The sequence below is a fragment of the Oncorhynchus mykiss genome, chromosome 17 (genome assembly GCF_013265735.2).
Source record: "Oncorhynchus mykiss isolate Arlee chromosome 17, USDA_OmykA_1.1, whole genome shotgun sequence".
In the NCBI taxonomy this organism is placed as follows: Eukaryota; Metazoa; Chordata; class Actinopteri; order Salmoniformes; family Salmonidae; genus Oncorhynchus; species Oncorhynchus mykiss.
This window is the reverse complement of record NC_048581.1, coordinates 76,308,342-76,329,840: the sequence shown is the minus strand read 5'-3', so window position 1 is coordinate 76,329,840 and position 21,499 is coordinate 76,308,342. Positions and strand designations below refer to the sequence as shown.

Below are 21,499 nucleotides of genomic sequence, written 5' to 3'. Positions count from 1 at the left end.
GTTTCTCCCATTCTTCTCTGCAGATCTTCTCAAGCTCTGTCAGGTTGAATGGGGAGTGTTGCTGCTCAGCTATATTCAGGTCTTTCCAGAGATGTTCGATCAGGTCCGGGCTCAGGCTGGGCCACTCAAGGACATTCAGAGAATTGTCCTGAAGCCACTCCTGAATTGTCTTGGCTGTGTGCTTTGGGTCGTTGTCCTGTTGGAAGGTGAACCTTTGTCCCAGTCTGATGTCCTGAGCACTCTGGAGGTTTTCATCAAGGATCTCTCTGTACTTTGCTCCGTTCACCTTTCCCTCGATCCTGACTCGTCTCTCAGTCCCTGCCACTGAAAATCTTTCCCACAGCATGATGCTGCCACCACCGTGCTTCACCGTAGGGATGGTGCCAGGTTTCCTCCAAACGCGAGGCTTGGCATTCAGGCCAAAGAGTTCACTGTTGGTTTCATCAGACCAGAAAATCTTGTTTCTCATAGTCTGAGTCCTTTAGGTGCCTTTTGGCAAACTCCAAGTGGGCTGTCATGTGCCTTTTACTGAGGAGTGTCTTCCGTCTACCCACTCTACTATAATGGACTGATTTGTGGAGTGCTGCAGAGATGGTTGTCCTTCTGGAAGTTCCTCCCATCTCCAAATAGGAACTCTGGAGCTCTGTCCGAGTGACCATCGGGTTCTTGGTCACCTCCTTGACCAAGGCCCTTCTCCCCCGATTGCTCAGTTTGGCTGGGTGGCAAGCTCTAGGAAGAGTCTTGGTGGTTCCAAACTTCTTCCATTTAAGAATGATGGAGGCCACTGTGTTCTTGGGGACCTTCAATACTGCAGAAATGTGTTGGTACCCTTCCCCAGATCTGTGCCTCGACACAATCTTGTCTCGGAGCTCTACGGACAATTCCTTCGACCTCATGGCTTGGTTTTTGCTCTGACATGCACTGTCAACTGTGGGACCTTATATAGACAGGTGTGCCTTTCCAAATCATGTTGAATCAATTAAATTTGTCACAGGTGGACAATCAATTAGTGTATTTTAGAATAAGACTGTAACATAATAAGGGAGGATCTGAAGTCTTTCCAAAGGCACTGTATGTCAATGCTTGATAATATGTCCAAAGAAAGATTGCTGACACCATTAAAAGGAAAGACAAACAAAAACATCAGGAAAGAAATACAAAAATGGACTATTTCTTAATATGTGTGTTACCCATTCCAGGAAGAAGTGTGTTACCCATACCTAATATTTGTGTAATTGTGATCAATCCTGTTGAGCAGGCTCATACTGCAAGCAGTATTATTAATAAACATAGATTTTGTCTGTTTTTCTTTCAGCGATTCTGTTTTGGTGATTGCTGATGGCAAATGCTGTACTTAGTTGCAGTGATTATTCAATAACAACCTCTAATTCCCATGTCCTCTGTCTGCAGGGCAAGGAGGCTGAAGTCACTACGCTGGAACTGAAGATTGCTTTAAACGAGCAAGTCATTGTAGAAGGTAAACACACGATTATTCATTAGACTCCAATCTCAGTGTGAGGGTGAATGTTGTATCGGATTGGCTTAATAAATAACCTGATGCCGTCCGGTTGCCTTGGTTGTATGTTTGTTGAAACTAAAACCTTGCTCTGAAAGTTCACTATCAAACACCTGAAAATGTACATACAGACTGTAAGTGTTGAAATATCTCATCATGATCATGCTACTGTGTGATTAATCTATGTATGATTTATTGTAGTTGATGTTATACAGCACAGTTTGTTCTGTAGCAGAAGAGGTCTGTTGTGTGTAGTGGACTTCTGCCTGTAGAGAGAACATATTTTAGCGTGCAAGTACAGGTAGGTAGGTACATGTAGTAGTTAAGGTTTATGGACTCCCCGAGGGGCATTTTACCTAGAAGGGTTATTGGCATGGATTTTCTCTTCTCCCCCTCATTTCCCCTCAACACTGTGCCTCTGTCATGATATAGGGTCAAAGTTCCTCTTAAGAAACAGTAGATTAATACATGGTTACATATCTACTGGTTATTTAGCCGTTGGAATCTCCATCTCTTGGTGGATCAGTGTGGTTCTTTATGTGTGTTTGTGTATGTATGTGTGTGTGTGCTCCTCACACCCTTCTCCGTATCTAAATGTGCTGGGGCCCCAGGATGTAAGCAGGCAGGCTTGAGTGATCCAGTGGGGAGAGGTGGGGGTGTTAACACGTCAGGAGCTCTAGGCTTCAGAGGAGCAGTGTGTCTGTGTTCTGTCTCTCACAGCCCTGTAGACAGTGATGGGCTTTAACATCCCAGCCCCTCAGCTCACAGCTAACGGCAGGGGCACAAACCCCTGCAGGTTTACTCCCATAGACTCTTAACAGGGAGATGCCAAACTACCTCGATAATATTATGTTGTCACTAACCACTATAGGCCAACACTACATAGAATTGAGTGGTCTTAATTGTCCTTCAGGGTGTGAGTGACAAAGTTAAGAAAATGAGCTTGAAGGCTTTTTGTATTTGTGGAAATTGAGAGATAACAGAATAGGTTCATCAACGGTTGGAAATGTTCCTGTGTTCAGTTCAGAGGGGATTCATATGTCATAACTCTTTCATTTGTGTGGGTTGAAGTATTTCAGACAGATTGTGCGTTTCTCACTATCAGAGCAGGAAGTGTGTTGTGTTTCTCCTGCCTGTGCTATCATTCCAGCGTGCTAAACAGCCATATACTCGTCTCTGTTTGAATTCAGCCAATCACTTCTCCATTTGTAAAAAAAGGCAACTGTGGGTTGAAGGGTAAAAAAATGTAACTGAGTGCATTCTCTGTGTAGTCTTCTGAAGAAGGTCCTCTCTAGACCCGCAGCACAGCTGTTTTCTCCAGATGTAAGATCAGGACTTAAATCTTTCAAATTATTGTGTAATTAATGTTAATGTGCCAAAATCAGCCTAATTATTTACACAACTTTCCAATGCGATTTTGATTGCTTTACTAATGCAGAAATCCCCGTGGCAGTTTATAGGATTACCATGCTTCAGTCTTTAAAGGCATTTTGAGGTGCAATGGAGTTGAAAACGGAAGAAATGCTCTTGTTATTTTGAGAAACGGTATGCATTGTGTGATTGTACAGTTGTGTATGTGTTTGTTAGTGCTCACATTTTCTTTACTTGTTAAGAGATTATGAATTAAAGCAGCCTGACAAAGGGTTGGATTTCAGTAAGGATGGCTCTTGGCCAGATAGTTTAATTATCATTGTGCTGAATGATGCTACAGCTGTAGGATATTAATTTGATCACTCTTTTGTTGCTGAAAATTTGCAGGAAATGCAGATGAGCTTCGTGATTTACATAAATTCACTGAAAACCCATACTAACACACGGTTATACATTTTTTACAGTATTACACTTTTCATGTAGCCTACTTTTGGCCAGCTAATAGCCTAACCACCGAACAAGCAACATTATGGACTAAACATTAATATCCTGTTGCTGCAGGTTTATTTTACTGTGACAATATAGGTCAGATTAAGATCCTACATCTGTAGGTTCATATCATGCACCATACAGGTCTTAGTTTCTCTTCCAATTTACTCATATGTTGGTGATGCTTAAGTCAACAGACGAATGCCTATTCCAGGAAGAAGTTCTCCCTCAGAACATCAGTGTGTGTTTCTATTTAGATTCCTTTTAAATGCACTTGTCTCCGTTTGAACTTCATTTGAATTTCATATTCAAACAGAAGGAAGAACATATCATGCCAACGGTTGCTTGCTCGTATTACTCGCTACTCTGCTGTTATTTTGAGTGCCTTTGAAGATCCCAGTCAAGTTACTTTGCTAATCTACAGCTTTTTATAGGAGTATTAAGAATAAAAAGTGAATTCATGAGTCCGGCTGTCACGTATCTCCCTCTCCGGCCTCTAGGTCATTAGGCTGCTGATTATCCCACACACCTGTTACCATCGTCAAGTGTATCAGCGCCTCATGACACTCACCTGGACTCCATCACCTCCTTGATTATCTTCCCCATATCTGTCACTCCCTTGGTTCTTTCCTCAGATGTTATTGACTCTGTTTCATGTCAGTGCATTGTTTGTGTTTCGTGGTTATTGTTTTGTTTATTTATTAAAACACTCACTTCCTGTACTTGCTTCCCGACTCTCAGCGCACTCGTTACAGAATAACACCTCACCTAAGGGAAGCATCAGGGAGTGTTTTATTTATATATATTTTTTTGTGTCGGTGTAAATGACGTCGGGTCCGGGTGCCGCTACAGGCTCTTATACGTCAGCCAGATCGCCAGGCTCCCCTGCCAAATCACCAGGCTCCCCTGCCTCCGCCATCTCGTCGGGTTTTCATGCCTCCGCCGGATCGCCAGGCTCCCCTGCTTCCACCGGCTGTTCAGGCTCATGCCTCAGCCGGATCGCCAGGCTCCCCTGCCTCAGTCGGTCAGTCAGGTTCCGGCGCCCCAGCTGGCTCGACAGGTTCCGGCACCCCAGCCAGCTCGACAGGTTCCCGCGCTTCAGCAGGGGTGAACGGTCCTCTGCTGATCCCCGGGTTCGTCCCCTTTGTTGGCGTCCTGTGGCTGGAGCCGCGCGTCAGGGCGTATTGTCACGTATACTCCCTCTCTGGCCTTTAGGTCATCAGGCTGCTGATTATCCCGCACACCTGTCACCATCGTCAAGCGCACCAGCACTTCATGACAACTTCCTGGACTCCATCACCTCCTTGATTATCTTCCCTATATCTGGTTCTTTCCTGAGGTGTTATTGACTCTGTTTCATGTTTGTGTTTCGTGGTTATTGTTTTGTTTATCTACTAAAACACTCACTCCCTGTACTTGCTTCCCGACTCTCAGCGCACTTGTTTCACCGGCCAAAGAAAGGTTGCATATAGATTTATGTTGGGAAGAAGAAAGCTCACATAATAGTTCTCTTGACTGCATTTATTGCTTACTTTAAAAAGTAATTTCTTTATATCAGCATCAAGCTGAAAATTGCCATACGGGTATTAGGGTTGGTAAGCTTCTAATTCTGTGGCATTTACAGCTGGCTGTGTTTCCATGCATTTATAACACTTTGATTCTTAAAGAGTTTCTTTAATCGCTTTTGCCGAGCTCTGAACATAATAAACAACTTGCTGTTGCTAAAGTGCCACATGGGGGAGATTGCTAACAAGAAAGTTAAACGTTTCTGCCACTAGCAGTTTTGTCACAGTGCTGTTCATGTTCTCTAACTACTGTAATCTACTCTCAGTGCTTGGCTGCAGTAGTTAAAAACAGTGACAGGCAAAATAGCTGCGAGGTGGCTTCTCTAGTCTAGCTGTTGGAAAATGAAATGTTATCATGATAGGTACAAAGACATTTCAATGGAGACCAACATAAAAAGCAAGCCTGGGTTTTATTTGTTCCAGTTTTATCTAGATCACAGGATATGTCAGCACCTACTAAACACTGTCTTCTCTCTATCCCCAGTCACAGCACAGCAGCTCCTATCAGAATGGGCTTCTTGAGATACTGTATCTAGGCTCTTTATTGTCTGGCTAAACAGGTTGCATAGGTAAATGTATGCTTTATTCAGAATGAAGTATTTCATAGAGAATAGAGCAACATTCTTTTCTCTTGTCATTTCCTGCGCTTTCATGTGAATTATCTTGTAAGGTAGAAAGGTTTGTACTGATAGTGTTATCACCAATGTGTTATCTTGAAGCTACTTAAAATACCTTTTGGGGGGAAAGTGTGTTTGGCAACTTTCAATCTATTTTTCTATCAGCATCACTCAGACATATTTTATTTTCGTGGTTTGGAACATATTGATGGATGTATAAATTCAGCACTGTCTGGGAGAGTGAAGGCCTTTGATGTCAAGCTGCTACCAGGTGCAGACGTGTAACATGACAGAATCTTTGTGTGAGATTGACTGAGGCGACAGCAGTAAGCAAATTCCACCCGCAGATGAGTTGTCTTACAGAGACATGAAAAGAAAATCACAAAAGTGAAAGAATGTGTCAAATCTCCTGAAGGCTTTGACTTTGGCCTGCTCTTCCCGCTTCAACATGTGAAATTGAATTAATCATCAAAATTACTACCTATAACTTTTTTTGGGGAGAGGGTCAAGGCCAGCAACTACCATATTGATATGGTACTCAAGGACATTCAGAGACTTGTCCCGAAGCCACTCCTGCGTTGTCTTGGCTGTGTGCTTAGGGTCGTTGTTCTGTTGGAAGGTGAACCATCGCCCCAGTCTGAGGTCCTGAGCGCTCTGGAGCAGGTTTTCATCAAGGATCTCTCTGTACTTTGCTCCGTTCATCTTTCCTTCGATCCTGACTTGTCTCCCAGTCCCTGCCGCTGAAGAACATCCCCACAGCATGATACTGCCACTACCATGCTTACCTTGTAGGGATGGTGCCAGGTTTCCTCCAGACGTGACACTTGGAATTCAGGCCAAAGAGTTCAATCTTGGTTTCATCAGACCAGAGAATTTTGTTTCTCATGGTCTGAGAGTCCTTTAGGTGCCTTTAGGAAAACTCCAAGCGACCTGTCATGTGCCTTTTACTGAGGAGTGGCTTCCATCTGGCCGCTCTACCATAAAGGACTGATTGGTTGCAGAGTGTTGCAGAGATGGTTGTCCTTCTGGAAGTTCCTCCCATCTCCACAGAACAACTCTGGAGCTCTGTCAGAGTGACCTGAGCTCAATTTCGAGTCTCATAGCAAAGCGTCTGAATAATTATGTTTACAAGGTATTTCTGGTTTTTATTTGAAGTACATTTGCAAAAATGTCTAAAAACCTGTCTTCGTTTGTCATTATGGGGTACTGTGTGTTGATTGATAAAGAAAACATGAATTTATCCATTTTAGTATAAGGCTGTAACGTAACAAAATGTGGAAAAAGAGCATATGGAAGAAGTTATGTTTTTGTTGCACTGAATGTATGGCGTTGCAGTTAGATGTTACATTTTGGCTGCTTGTGCTCGCTGAACTGTTAGACTAGGGTTGTCTAGACCCTTTCAACAGCCGCAATGTCTTAGTAAGCCTGGGACGTCTGGGATGCAAGACTTGGTTTGGCTGGGCTTGGGTGTTGGCTACAAACAAACACTTGAGTAACTTGGCCCTTGTTGAGGTAGCAGTGGGCTACCATGAATGGATTGAGAAAGTATGGGTATTGTTTTCCAGACTGTGGCCATGCCTTCTCTTTAACCCCGAGAAGATAGAGCAATAACCAGAGCTGTGACTCGGAGTAAAAGGAGAGGAGAACAAGTGACCACTGAAACCGAAAGTAGAATGAATGTTACATTACATTCAAATAGCACTACATGCTGTTTTGATTAGTGAGAAATGGAACCCTCCAACCTAGACATATTAAATAATATTCCATTTTGATTTAATTCGACTGGAAGTTTGCCAAACTGCTCTAATTCACGTCATTCATTTTTGCCAATTAGGTTTTCCTCTTGTTCCCCTTGTTGGATCGTCAAATAAATTAGAATGTTAAAATATTTAAAATGTTGAATTAAATTTAGACAGTTAAAAGACGCTCATGAAGCGGAACACTTTTTTGAGAGGGAGTGGAAAGCTTTTTCATTCAAGATGGGAGTTTATTTAATGCAATCCAACAAGAAAGGTGGAGACATTTTTAAACATATATTTATTTATTGGGATATGCACCGGTTTCAGTCTTGGCTCCTATGTTGTTTTCATAAATAAAGTCTCCCTGGTCTAGCAGTAAAAGTACAGGACCATACAGAGCCCTGAAAACAGGAATGACAAACACCATTAGCTAAAAAATGTCCATCTCTTTGCAACTATGTTATTGTTTACTTTACCATACACGTCCTAATATGGTTACCTCCCTGTTAAAGCAGCCCAGCACAGACCCGAGGGGCCCTCGCACTGAGACGCTTTTAACTGCCACTTAGACAATAAGAAACAAATGTCACAGCTCTGCAAAAATGCCCAGCTTTCACAGCCTTGCAATACTCAACCTTCCATGGTGCTTGGCTCAGGCTACTCTGAGATATTTATCCACTTTCTCCTGTTACCCGTCGCTGTGCCCTCTCACTATCCCCCCGCCAGCCTGTCTCCCCTACACTCTCTTGTGCTAGCTCTCTCTATCTCTCTCTCTTTATGACTCTGTCTATCTTTCTATCCATCTCTTTCCCTGTCTCTGTGTTAGCTGTTTGGAGCTTGACTGATCTGTCTCTGTTTGCCTTGTTTAGTTATTTATCGGGGGATAAGAGTGATGTGTTTAGTGTCTTTTGTCTCTGCTGCTGAGCAGAGCAGATGCCAATACAGCAGTAGGTCCTTCCCCAACCTCTTCCCTAGCCCCTGCCCCAACCCCTTCCCCAACCCCAGCCCCAGCCCCTGCCCCACTCCCTGCCCCAACCCCAGCCTTCTTATTCTCCACTGAGATCACCTCACTCCGCATATGGTTTGAGTCCTGAGGTACAACAACATATCTTTATTCTTGTTTAGAGTGTTTTTTCTTGTCTTTGGACTGTGTTGAATGTGTTTAAGTGTCAATGGTTCTGTCAAAATAGGCTTTGACTGATACCTGTCTCTCAGCTCTCCAAAGAGGACATTGAGAATCCTTTCATATGTTCTGTGCCGTCTTCCCAGACATGTACCCTGCAGGTAGGAATTAGCGTATTCCATTGGTGGGTTAGGTGGTAGGTTAAACCAGCCTATGCTTTCAGATGCATGGCTTTCTTTTCCCTGGTTGGTTGAAGATGTTGGCAGCCTCACCTCAATCCTAAAATCCTCACGTTTTATGATATTTGCCCAACATTATCTGTGTCCTTTGATGATATGTGGAATGTTGAAGGTCAGCTTCCATGATTTAAACAGGGATAGAGCATAAGAACCCTTGGAAAAATACTTGGGCCGGGATCAAACAGATGTTGTGATATATTCTTAACATTGACATTTAAATGCATGTATTTCTCTCTTTTTGCTATCTTGTTCCTTACGTTTAGGAAGACCAAAGTGGAGTGGGCCTTTAAAATACATTGAAGTAAAAAGAACAAGTATATAACAAATATTTGGAGTCTGTACATTTCAAGCGGCAATTGGCAATTTCAGAATCATTATATAGACTAACTTGTTTGAAAGTTTCTATGTCTGCACATGATTTTAAACAGAATATTTAAAATGAAATGAACAATGTTATTTCAAGATGTAAACCATAATCACCTGGTCTCAATTATTAAGGTAGTGGGTTGTTAACTTGGGTTCACCCTCAGTGTCTGTTGTGGTAACAAGCTGTGTTACTACCTCCATTATTTTCACTGTGTATATATTTGATTGTTCAGTGTGATTGGTCCAGTATTATGAGAATTATATAGGGGAGGGTTGTCTAAAACGAACAAATGTTTTGCTTTGGGGTTGTGTGTTTTTTTTATTGGGCACAAGGGAGGGTAGTGCGTTTCTTTCCCTGGTTTATAATCGCCCTTTTGCAGGTTTAACTATATAATTTTTTCCATCCTGTTGGATGCGGGTCCCCTATATCAAGGTGTTTTGGTACGTCCCTTAAGCACTGCGCTTTTCCTCGCACAAACTATACCACAGGTCAATATAGTCTACCAGTCTGTCTATCCTGCCCTCTATTCACCATTCATAGTGACAATAGCGGTAGGTGGATTGTTTGTCCAGATCTGCAATAGCTACCTACCAATTATACCACACACAATTATTCAGAGCAGAACCAATTTTCAAAGCGTAGAGGCTAGCTTCGTCATTGTGGATGAAAGAACAGTGAATACATGAGGCATGCAGCTCAAAAACTATCGATCTTGTTTAGGGACAATATAATGATCCTACCTAGACTAGCCTACAACACCACATTGCAATGAATAATTGCATTATTGTTTTCAAGTAAGTACAAAATTCTACTCTAGGCTGTAAACTGCAGTGAAAATGTCATTTGAATAATGCCATAAAAGCTGTGTGATTTGAATATTTAATTCCATTAATTCCGTTTGGATCAGTTGTGGGTCTACTCTCCACAGTTTATAAGGTATTGAAAGGCATAGTAGCAGGCCAGTCTGGCTGTATTTTATGTTCTGATACTGAAATGCGCTGTCTGTTGCGGATCATCATTCTCAAGTCATCCTATAATATTGTGGCCACATATGCTCTCAACAGGCCCAGTTATTCAGGAAAGTTTAACATGTGCTCTGCCTCATTTTCCATCCCAGCGACTATTCCTTGCGCACCTAGAACATTACTCTTCAGTATATCCTAAATATTTGTAATTTAACTTTTAAAATGTATGACCTTTTATGTGCGGCATTAACACAACCAGTCACAATCTTTGATTTTGATTGTGAAGGCTACTGTAGGCTACCTGCGCACGTTCATTTAAAACTGTGCAGATTGTGGTGTTGAAAACACAAACCATGAAGTTGAAGCGCCCAAAGTTGGTATGCTTTGCTTATTGGTTGTGGTGCATTGGCACAGAAACATGTTGGTGGAAAATGTGTTGCATATATTTATATAATTATAAATATAGCATCATCATTTAGAAATTCTGATTTCTACCTAGCTGATTGTCTGCAGCAGGCTCTGATTGTAGTGTAGGTCTAATGAAACAGGCAGGGAGAGTGAGCTCGTCCGTGGTGGTCGGCAAACCCTCAACCTTCTGGCCCGTAACCCTGATTGTCGTCGACTGTGCAACAAAAGCATTCTGAAGTGGCAAAGTCGATATCCAGGTTTATAAACACAGGGTCGCTACAGGTATTGTTATTTGTGTTCTTATACATTATTTTGAGGTGGGAGGGTGCACCCCTTTCTTTACAGTACAACAGGAGGGGCGTGTGACAATAGATTTAATGTTGGGGAGTGCATTAAATATCAATGTCCTTGTTAACAAAGTCCTGCAGGTTGTGTGTGTCTTAACCAATTAGAATCATCGAATTTGCAGAGCACGTTCTCCACTTTCCTCCGTTATTATTTTAGCAAACAGGAAAATAACTCATTCACTCTCGACAGACACAAACAAAAACTGTACGTTTCGAGAAATGTTGTAGCAGCCTACACCTAAACATGAGTTATCTGACATGCTGTATCAGTCTGATCAACTGTAGCCTACCTATACACCCGTCCCATCTGGCCAGGGGAAACAAAGTGGTGGTAACAATGTTGTAGCAGCCTACACCTAAACATGAGTTATCTGACATGCTGTATCAGTCTGATCAACTGTAGGCTACCTATACACCCGTCCCATCTGGCCCGGGGAAACAAAGCGCTAACATTACATATTTATAGCATAAGCACATTTTTTGGGTGAATGTGATTAAATTTGGTTTATATTCAAACTTTGGTTGGCTAGGCTACGGAGGCCTTTTTTTCAATAAATAGTGATGACATAGGCTTGACTGTGTTAATGCACATGTAACTTTTTTAATTTAGGCATGATACAACCCTGCATATACAGTTAAAGTTGGAAGTTTACAAACACTTAGGTTGGAGTCATTAAAACTAGTTTTTCAACCACTCCACAAATTTCTTGTTAACAAACTATAGTTTTGGCAAGTCGGTTTGGACATCTACTTTGTGCATGACACAAGTCATTGTTCCAACAATTGTTTACAGGCAGATTATTTCACTTATAACTCACTGTATCACAATTCCAGTTGGTCAGAAGTTACATACACTAAGTTGACTGTGCCTTTAAACAGCTTGGAAAATTCCCGAAAATGATGTCATGGCTTTAGAAGCTTCTGATAGGCTAATTGACATAATTTGAGTAAATTGGTGGTGTACCTGTGGATGTATTTCAAGGCCTACCTTCAAACTCAGTGCCTCTGCTTGACATCATGGGAAAATAAAAAAAAATCAGCCAAGATGCTGGAGGAAACAGGTACAAAATTATCTATATCCACAGTAAAACACGTCCTATATCGACATAACCTGAAAGGCCGCTCAGCAAGGAAGAAGCCACTGCTCCAAAACCACCATAAAAAAAGCCAGACTACGGTTTGCAACCGCACATGGGGACAAAGATCGTACTTTTTGGAGAAATGTCCTCTGGTCTGACGAAATAAAAATAGAACTGTTTGGTCATAATGACCATCGTTATGTTTGGAGGAAAAAGGGGGACGCTTGCAAGCCGAATAACACCATCCCAACCGAGAAGCACGGGGGTGGCAGCATCGTGTTGTGGGGGTGCTTTGCTGCAGGAGGGACTGGTGCATGTCACAAAATAGATGGCATCATGAGGAAGAAAAATATGTGGATAAATTGAAGCAACATCTCAAGACATCAGTCAGGAAGTTAAAGCTTGGTCGCAAATGGGGCTTCCAAATGGGCAATGACCCCAAGCATACTTCCAAAGTTATGGCAAAATGGCTTAAGGACGACAACAGTCAAGGTATTGGAGTGGCCATCACAAAGCCCTGACCTCAATCCTATAGAACATTTTATGGGCAGAACTGAAAAAGGAGGTCTACAAACCTGACTCAGTTACACCAGCTCTGTCAGGAGGAATGGGCCAAAATTAACCCAACTTATTGTGGGAAGCTTGTGGAAGGCTACCCAAAACATTTGACCCAGGTTAAACAGTTTAATAGCAGTGCTACCAAATACTAATTGAGTGTATGTAAACTTCTGACCCACTGGAAATGTGATGAAATAAATAAAAGTCGAAATAAATCATTCTCTCTACTATTATTCTGACATTTCACATTCTTCAAATAAAATGGTGATCCTAACTGAAATAAGACAGGGAATTTTTACTAGGATTAAATGTCAGGAATTGTGAAAAACTGAGTTGAAATGTGTTTGGCTAAGGTGTATGTAAACTTCCAATTTTAACTGTAGCAAGCTCACCCCTGTTAGTTTTTTTGTCTAATCACAGTTGTCTATGTGTCTATGTAATGGAAAACCGGTAGTTAGTCTAGTTTTAAAATATAATTTATATGAAGATGTGCAAGTAGAGTATAAAGTTGCTGCAGTTTGACAGGGTTTTCAACCTCCTTATAGTGCCAGGAGTTTACAACTGCATTATGTAGCCTGATTAGATAACTCTGATAATGGTATCAAAGGCACTTTCCCATCAGCCAAGTCAGCAGTATTATTTGGTTGCCCGAAGGTTATGATCACTTGACGAAAATTGGAAAATAGTTGTTTACACTCTGAAATGCCATAACTTGTCGGTTTCTTAATTAAACAAAAGGGAAGAAGCAGAAAAATCTGTCTCACTGTCCTGCCACATCAGCCGCAAAACCTTTGCAGAGCGTGAGACACTCCTATTCATTTCAACAAAACCTTTGCAGAGCGTGAGACACTCCTATTCATTCCAACAAAACCTGGGCGTGAGCACGCTGGGCCCACGAGAGGTTTGCACTACTGGAGCTTCAAATGACGCTCTGGTTCTATTTTCAAGACTTTGACATGCAACTCACGCCTGCTAACTAGAGCTAGCGCAATTGCTGACTAGTGTTAGCGCAATGACATGAAGTCTATGGTATCTGCTAGCATGCTAACACTAGTTAGAATTGGCTTACCAAACTACCTCTAACTTCCTTCATACTGGACAGAGACATAAAAATGGTATCCAGAAGTTCACCTGACTCTGGGGAATTAGATCAAGTGCCTCGTTGCCAAAATCCAGAAGTATCCCTTTAAGGTCGCTGCTACAACTAGGTTCCGGACATTTATCTGGAGTTTATCAGGAGAAAAAAAGTCATTAGCTTACGTGTGATAATGTTTTTTTAATATTGCATTGTTGTAATTGACGCATTGTTGCAACTACATTATATGCCATAAAATAAGTTTTCTCTGTTAGGTTGTGATTTATTTATAAATAATTACACACCTATTTAAATGTACTTCCTTGGTGATTTCTTGTATTTGATGTATTGTAGTTCACAATATTGATGTTTATAAAATATTTATATTAAAAAATATATATAAATGTTTTATGTCAGGGAATATGAAGCCTGTCCTGTCTGACGTTAATGAACTTTGTGAGGAGGTTCTTCAAGGTCAGTTTTTAATCATGGCCGCATGTTTTCTTATAAACATATTTACAGCCAACGATGTGTAAACATTGTAAATGTATACATACAGGTGAAGAGCCGATACTGGTGTATTTTTTTATTTGATTTGTTTTTTTCATAATTACCTTTTTCTCTATGACACGTGCTTAAAGGCAGCGTGTGTGTGTGTTACAGTGAGTGCACCAGCAAAAATGTAGCCTCACAAAGGATAATAATGTGCCTGCTCTCAATATGAAGCTTCTACTAGAGAGAGAGAGAGAGAGAGAGAAAGCTGAGGAATAGTTGGGGTATTAAATATGAATTAATGGAATGTTGCTCGGGCACATCTTTGGGTGTAGTGTAGTGTTGAAAAATAAAATGTATGTTGCTGGCTACTGGCCGTGAAGGTGCATTTGGACTTAGTATCCTTTAATTAGAAGTGAGATATTAGCATTTCATAGGGCTTTACGCTGGGTGAGGGAACGGCCGGCCCAGCCGCCGAGCCTTCATTAGCCATCCTTTCTGCATGTAATGAGCGGCGTCATTAGCTGATGGAGTGGATTTGCCATAGCTCTACCTTGAAAGGCACATAATTTACATACTTCCAAGGAATATGGCCTGTAATGGATTCCTCAGTGAATAAAATAAAATGCCACTTCTTTACATCTTGAAGAGTTATTTTTCTCATAGTGGACATCACTAGCCTGCTACCTCTTTTGTTGGATAGATTGAGAAAGGCAAAAGGGGGGAGAAAGAGGTGAGATTGACTTACGTTTGAAACGTAGTGCGTCATAAATTCTGAATGAAATCAATAATGTTGGGACGTGAAAGTATAAAAGCGGAGGATCAAACAGGAGAAATATGACACGCAGACTGCCTTCTGCCTCCAGACATGGGCACATAAATAAGATTTGCATGATTTGTCAGAGACCTGAGGAAGTGCTAGGCATCGCTCAGTTGGGGCTGGGGGATTGGAGAGGCAATGGTTAAACCTGTGTGTGTGTGTGTGCGTGCGTGCGTGTGTGTGTGTGTGCGTGCGTGCAACTCACAGTGATAGTGAAGGTTTTTTGGAAAATGGAAGAGTTTTCGCTAAGCCTTTAGCTGCAGCTCATTTTCTGAATCAGCTGTGAAGTGATGAGTATATTAGTGATGAGTGGCAAGTGTGGGAAATTTCATCTTTGATCACACAGGGTTTGGGAAATGTAACCTGAATGTGTGGAGCCAACCAGGTAAGACCCCCACCCATTCTACACTCCCCCCCCACCGCCCGACACACAGACCTGTCACCTGGGAGGGATCTTCCTCCCCTTCTCCAAAACACATATTTGTTTTGGATGTTTTCATTGAGAGTCTACATGGTGATTACAGATGTTCATTAACAAAATTCGGTATTTGTTTTCAACTTTACCCAATCACTTTGATATGCTAATTACGGTGTAATTTAATATTGAGCCCCGTAATGATGATGCTGTTATTATGGACATAAATGATGCAGTTAAGCTGAGAGTAATCTCATTTGCATACTGTACATGCCAGTAAATTAAGCTCTTTCTCTGCTTCAGCTTTAATTTTCCACTCCTTTTCACATAGCATCAGCAGCAGCATCTCTCAGCCCTGTGCTTAATAGCAGGCCAGCCTGTTTGATGTGGAGACGCTGCCTCACTCTAAATCCAGTCACAATATATAATACATAAAAGAGCTCATTACCGCTTTAAGAGTTCCTTTAAGAAATTGGGATTAATATGTAGAAGTGCTTTTCACTCTTTGTAGTCCTACAGAAATATATTGGTGCCACTCATACCCCATGTTCATATTTTTAGGATGTTTTAATCCTCCACCCCCCAAATAAACTTTCCAGGCTTTCCAGTAACGTGTTGATAATAGGTCTCTTCAAAGGGTTGATTGTATTTTGATATTCTTCCTTTGAAAGAAATGAATATATAGATGAATAGGAACTACATGTTTTTCTGACTATGAAGTCAAACTGCACTTTACCTTTATCATACAGAATGAACATTTAGATAATGGTATCATCATGCGTTAATGGCAAATGGTGGCAGGTGCACAGTACATGTTGTTCATGTCCATATAAAGGGGTATGCAAATCTTTCCCTGAAGGGAAAACACTTGGGAAATACCTTATTATTATTAAATATATCAATGGAGAAAGTTTTCACAGAATCACTTCATAGCTAATTGTTGATAGCAGTTTGGTGTCTTCATTAGAGAAGCAGCAGCTCATGGTGTCATTGTGTGCTTTTTGCTCTGTGAGTGTAAACATGTTTGTCACACAGAGGTGTATTTATGCTGATCAAACAGATCAGCCAGGGGATTGTCAATGCCAAGGTCTCTGGCTCATTTCAGAGAAGAATTCCTGTGCTCAACCTGGACTCAGAGGTAGACGTAACATAGCAAATGCAAATTTGTCTCCCTCTGTTTTGTATGAATTATTGAGTTTCGTATGGTTTGTATTAATTTGTGGATGTCCATCATCCTTTTCGTATGATATGTTACGAATTTGCAATACATATGATATGAAAACTAATTCTAATTTTTTGTGGCTAACGTTAGCTAGGTGGCTAGGTGGTTAACGCTAACCTGGGCTAGGTGCCTAACGCTAACCTGGGCTAGGTGCCAAGCTAGGGGTTAGGGTTAAGGTTAAAGTTAAGGTTAGGGTTAGAAGTTAGATTAAAGGGTTAAGGTTAGGGGAAGTGTTAGCTAATATGCTAAGTAGTTGACAAGTAGCTAAAAAGTAGTAAGTAGTTGAAAAGTTACTAATTAGCTAAATTGTTAAAGTTGTCCGTGATGAGATTCTAACATGCAACCTTTGGGTTGCTAGACGTTCACATTATACAACCACCCTTCTTTCGTTTTGGCCTCAACTAACCTTCTGTCATATGTCACCATACCAAACTGAATATATCATACTAATTTGATTGTCCCGGATTTACATTTACTATGTTACTTGTGGTCTAGGAAACCAGGCCGCTATGCTGCACAGCCTCCCTCACATTTAGAAAACTTTCCTTTTCTCTTTCCCTGAAAGCATCATGTCCAGATCCAACACAGCAGCTCCTTTGTATTTGGAAGTGGGGGGGTTAAATATTTAATGGAGTTAACACTGACAATACAATTGCCCTTCAGCGAGAATGCTTTTCCATTCTGTTACCATAAAGAATATTATTTTTCTGCTAGCCAATTTTTCTTTGTTACTCTCTAATTAGCTACATACATCTCTAGCATTGTGGGGGAGCAATGTTGCGGTGTCACAGAGTGTAATCTTCACCCTTATTTACCAATTCATTAAGATTCATTGATGCAGGATCGGTGAGAAGAAATGACAGCATAAATCAGACCTCCAACATAAGGACCCCTAATCAGTTGGGAATTGCAGAGAGTGTCATGATGAACTATGTCCTTGTATTAGTGCCACTGTACATTGTCATTTCACTGCTTTACGTGTAGGACGCATTCTCCTGACATGGGCTGTATTTAACGAAAAATAGTTGTTAAAGCCTGATTCCATTAAAGCTCTGAGATTCATACAAGGTATTTTGGTATTTGGCCTGCCGCCCTTTACCTTCAATTTAACTGCTTAATGGAAGGCACGTACCCCTCTTTTTTAACACTCTGTGTACTCTCTCTGGAAAACAGTGGGAGGAGTCAGGGGACAGAGGTCTGACCACTCCCATGCCAGAAGCAATGATTGGGGTGCCAAAATGTATTTGGTCCTTTGTCCTGATTGGTTAATGGCCACCCATAACTTATCCAATGAGTTGGAAGAGGCCATTAACGAATATGCTTGCTTGGATGTTGTGTAGTTAACGTAAAAAAACAGCTTTTCAGCATTTTTCCACACAATTGCATCAATTCATCTCATAGAATTAAGTAGCGGCATGTTGGCTCATTGGAGGGCATTGAGATTAATTATTTGTAAAATGTTCAAAGTTGCAATCTGTTGCACTCTGGGCCAATGTTCCCACTAAGCTGTGCGGGGTGTGCGGCTGCGCAGCTCCTGGAGCATTCCCACGTAGAGCAATTGCCAGCCCGCCCAGAGATGCACGAGATTGAACTTTACAAAAATGTATTTTCTAGCTTTAAACAGATGCGATTTTCCGAGAGTAGCCTAGGTGCACATTTGAGACGGCAGAGTACATTTTTTTTAAAATTCTGTGCTAGTTAATGAGTTAGTAGCCCGGTTATAGCGAATATTGGTCAGAAAATGGGGAGTGATTGCTTCCTTCAAGAGCACAAAACTTGTACATAAATAACCACGTTTACATCCACAATTTTAATGCGAGTAAAGTCATACCGTATAAAAAAAAATCCCGACAGCTCTGATGGGAACAGGAAGTTTCGGTAATATTTTATAAATGCTGACAGATAATTTGTTAATTTGACATGGTGGGATATTTTTGTGTCGGTAACATTATGAGAGCAAAGGTCAGTGGAAACGACCTTTGCGCAAATACTGAAATAATAACCAGCACATAGAAGTAAACTTGGAGTCACGTAATGATATGGTGTTAAACCATGCAATTTATTAGGGTACATATGAACTTCACAGGCTGTTGAAAGTGCACACTATGAACTTAATGCTCCTTTCCAATGAATATCGAGGGTCTTATTCTGGTGACTTGATGATCGATGCATGACTACCGTTTGACAAATACAAATATTCTCGCTCTTATCCATAATAATTTCATCATGTAGACTAGCTTACCCGCACAGCTTATTTGTACTGTATCTGCGAGCTGTTGGCATGTGCCAAGATCAGAGTAGGCCCATTTGTTATTTAACGCAAAAAAATGTGTGACAAAACTATAGAGTTAGAGTTGAAAATGTAATGGAAACACATTGAATATTTGGTAGATGAAAATGTAAATGTAAAAATACTTTTTGTGTGCACTACATCATAACACACTGATTTTTCTCCCCAAGTCAGTTTGGTGGAAACATCGCTGGAGGGAAATGTGCACATTTTCTTTATGTAGCTACTGTCTTTGAAAAGCCAGTCAGGTAAAGAGCTTTGTTTTTACTTTAAGGGGCAGGGTCCTATTTTCTTTATGTAGCTACTGTCTTTGAAAAGCCAGTCAGGTAAAGAGCTTTGTTTTTACTTTAAGGGGCAGGGTCCTATTTTCTTTACGTAGCTACTGTCTTTGAAAAGCCAGTCAGGTAAAGAGCTTTGTTTTTACTTTAAGGGGCAGGGTCCTATTTTCTTTACGTAGCTACTGTCTTTGAAAAGCCAGTCAGGTAAAGAGCTTTGTTTTTACTTTAAGGGGCAGGGTCCTATTTTCTTTACGTAGCTACTGTCTTTGAAAAGCCAGTCAGGCAAAGAGCTTTGTTTTTACTTTAAGGGGCAGGGTCCTATTTTCTTTATGTAGCTACTGTCTTTGAAAAGCCAGTCAGGTAAAGAGCTTTGTTTTAACTTTAAGGGGCAGGGTCCTATTTTGAGACACGCTTGAATATGCAAATAAGCCAATAGGCAGATGGTAGCATTCATCTTTGTATGATTCTCTGTATGGTAATAATAATGATAACAATTAATTGTATTTTGTAAAGTCGTTTCTTGCAACATATAACACAACACAATGCAGTTGTCAGTCACCTATTTGGCCAATTGTGTTACAGATCATTTCTTATTTTTGTAAAGTGATTTGAGCTTTCTAACAAGTAAATAATCAGTCCCAAAATGATTAATGTTAATCCATGCATAATGTTTTCAAAAAGTGACACCTACATGGAATGTAGGTGTCATGTTCTGACCTTAGTTATTTTGTTATGTCTTTGTTTTAGTGTGATCAGGGCGTGAGTTGGGTGGGTTGTCTATGTTCGTTTTTCTATGATTTGGTATTTCTGTGTTTGGCCTGGTATGGTTCTCAGTCAGAGGCAGCTGTCAATCGTTGTCCCTGATTGAGAACCAAACTTAGGCAGCCTGTTTTCACCCTTGAGTTGTGGGTGATTATTTTCTGTTGACTGTTTGTATTCTGCACCAGAGAGAACTGTTTCGGTTTCGTTCGTTCACTTTGTTGTTTTTGTTCAGTGTTAAATTTCTTTATTAAAAATATGGACACTTACCACGCTGCACATTCGTCCTCCGATCCTTCCTACTACTCCTCGTCAGAGGAGGAAGAAGACCGTTACAGTAGGCCTACATTGAACACCACATATTGGCTATTGTAGGTGATATTATAGAAGTCATCCAATCACATTAACCGTTACTCTCTCGCGGGAATTCCACTAACGGTCCATATGTAGCCAAATGTAGCTGCTGCTAATTCCGTTTGCTCAAAAATTGATACATGGTTATACAAAGTAAGGTCTGTGTCCATAGAGACACATACCAGCTCTACTGGTAGTACTGCTACTACCAGCAGTACTACACCTGCACCTGTCGAAGACACAAGTTGTTCTGCTTCCACGAGCACATCCAATGCTAGCATCAGTAATTCTACATTTGTTGTTATCCCAGCTAGCATGGACACTGACAGTTGTGAATCTGATGCAGCCAAAGAGCTACTGCCCCCTTACCCGGGAAAGCACCGAACAACATACAGGGACGTTGGACCAACGAAGAGGCGCAAATATGATGAAAACTACATTGATTTGGGGATCACTTATATTGGGAGTGGTGCCTTCCCTTAGCCACAGTGTGTTATATGTGCAAAAGTACTATCTCACAACTCGATGAAACCTTCACTCTTGCGTAGACATTTAGAAACAAAATATGGCAGCTTTGTGACATCAAATTGACTTTGGTGGTCAAGATGTGTTGGTATCTGTACTGATGGCCAAAAGCCATGACAGGGAGACATAGTAGAGTGGTAACGAGCATGCAAGCAGTTGCTCCCGATGCCACTTGGGTACACTGCAGCATCCACCGAGAGGCTCTTGCTGCCAAAGGAATGCCTGACAGCTTGAAAGACATTTTGGACACTACCGTGAAAATGGTTAAATTTGTTAAAGCCAGGCCCCTGAACTCTCGTGTTCAGAACATACAGAAGTGCGCTGGTTATCAAGGGGCAAAGTATTGACACATTGTTTTTAATTGAGAGACGAGCTTAAAGTTTTATTTACTGGCCATAATTGTCACTTGTCTGACCACTTGCATGATGACGAGTTTCTCACACGAATGGCCTATCTGCATCAACAAGGACAACACACAGGTCTTTCCATCATTGTATGATTTTTTGTGTGCAAATTAACTCAAGCTTACGGACAATGTCAAATGAAATATAGCGAAGCACCTGAGTGAGTTGGGTGCACAATTACACTGGTACTTTCCCGAAACAGATGACACAAGCAACTGAAGTTGTTATCCCTTTCATGCCCTGCCTCCAGTCCACTTACCGATATCTGAACAAGAGAGCCTCATCAAAATTGCAACAAGTGGTTCTGTGAAAATTGAATTTAATCAGAAGCCACTGCCAGATTTCTGGATTGGGTGGGCTCAGAGTATCTTGCAATGGAAAATCATGCTGTTAAGAAACTGATGCCCTTTGCAACCACATTGCGAGTTTGGACTGAAACTCTCCACAATATAACCCAATATTGCAGAGTTATGTGCATCCTT

General features: G+C 41.2%; 1 protein-coding gene across 8 annotated transcripts in view; it reads left to right on the top strand.

The window, feature by feature from the left end:
• Window positions 1–21,499, top strand: part of LOC110494596 (forkhead box protein P1-B) — a 233,073-nt gene that overhangs the window by 87,608 nt on the left and 123,966 nt on the right. For all 8 annotated transcript variants that reach the window (XM_036950691.1, XM_021569807.2, XM_021569804.2 and 5 more), the window contains one exon: window positions 1,411–1,477. The gene's annotated coding sequence lies outside the window, so the exon portion shown is untranslated. The remainder of the gene's footprint in view (window positions 1–1,410; window positions 1,478–21,499) is intronic.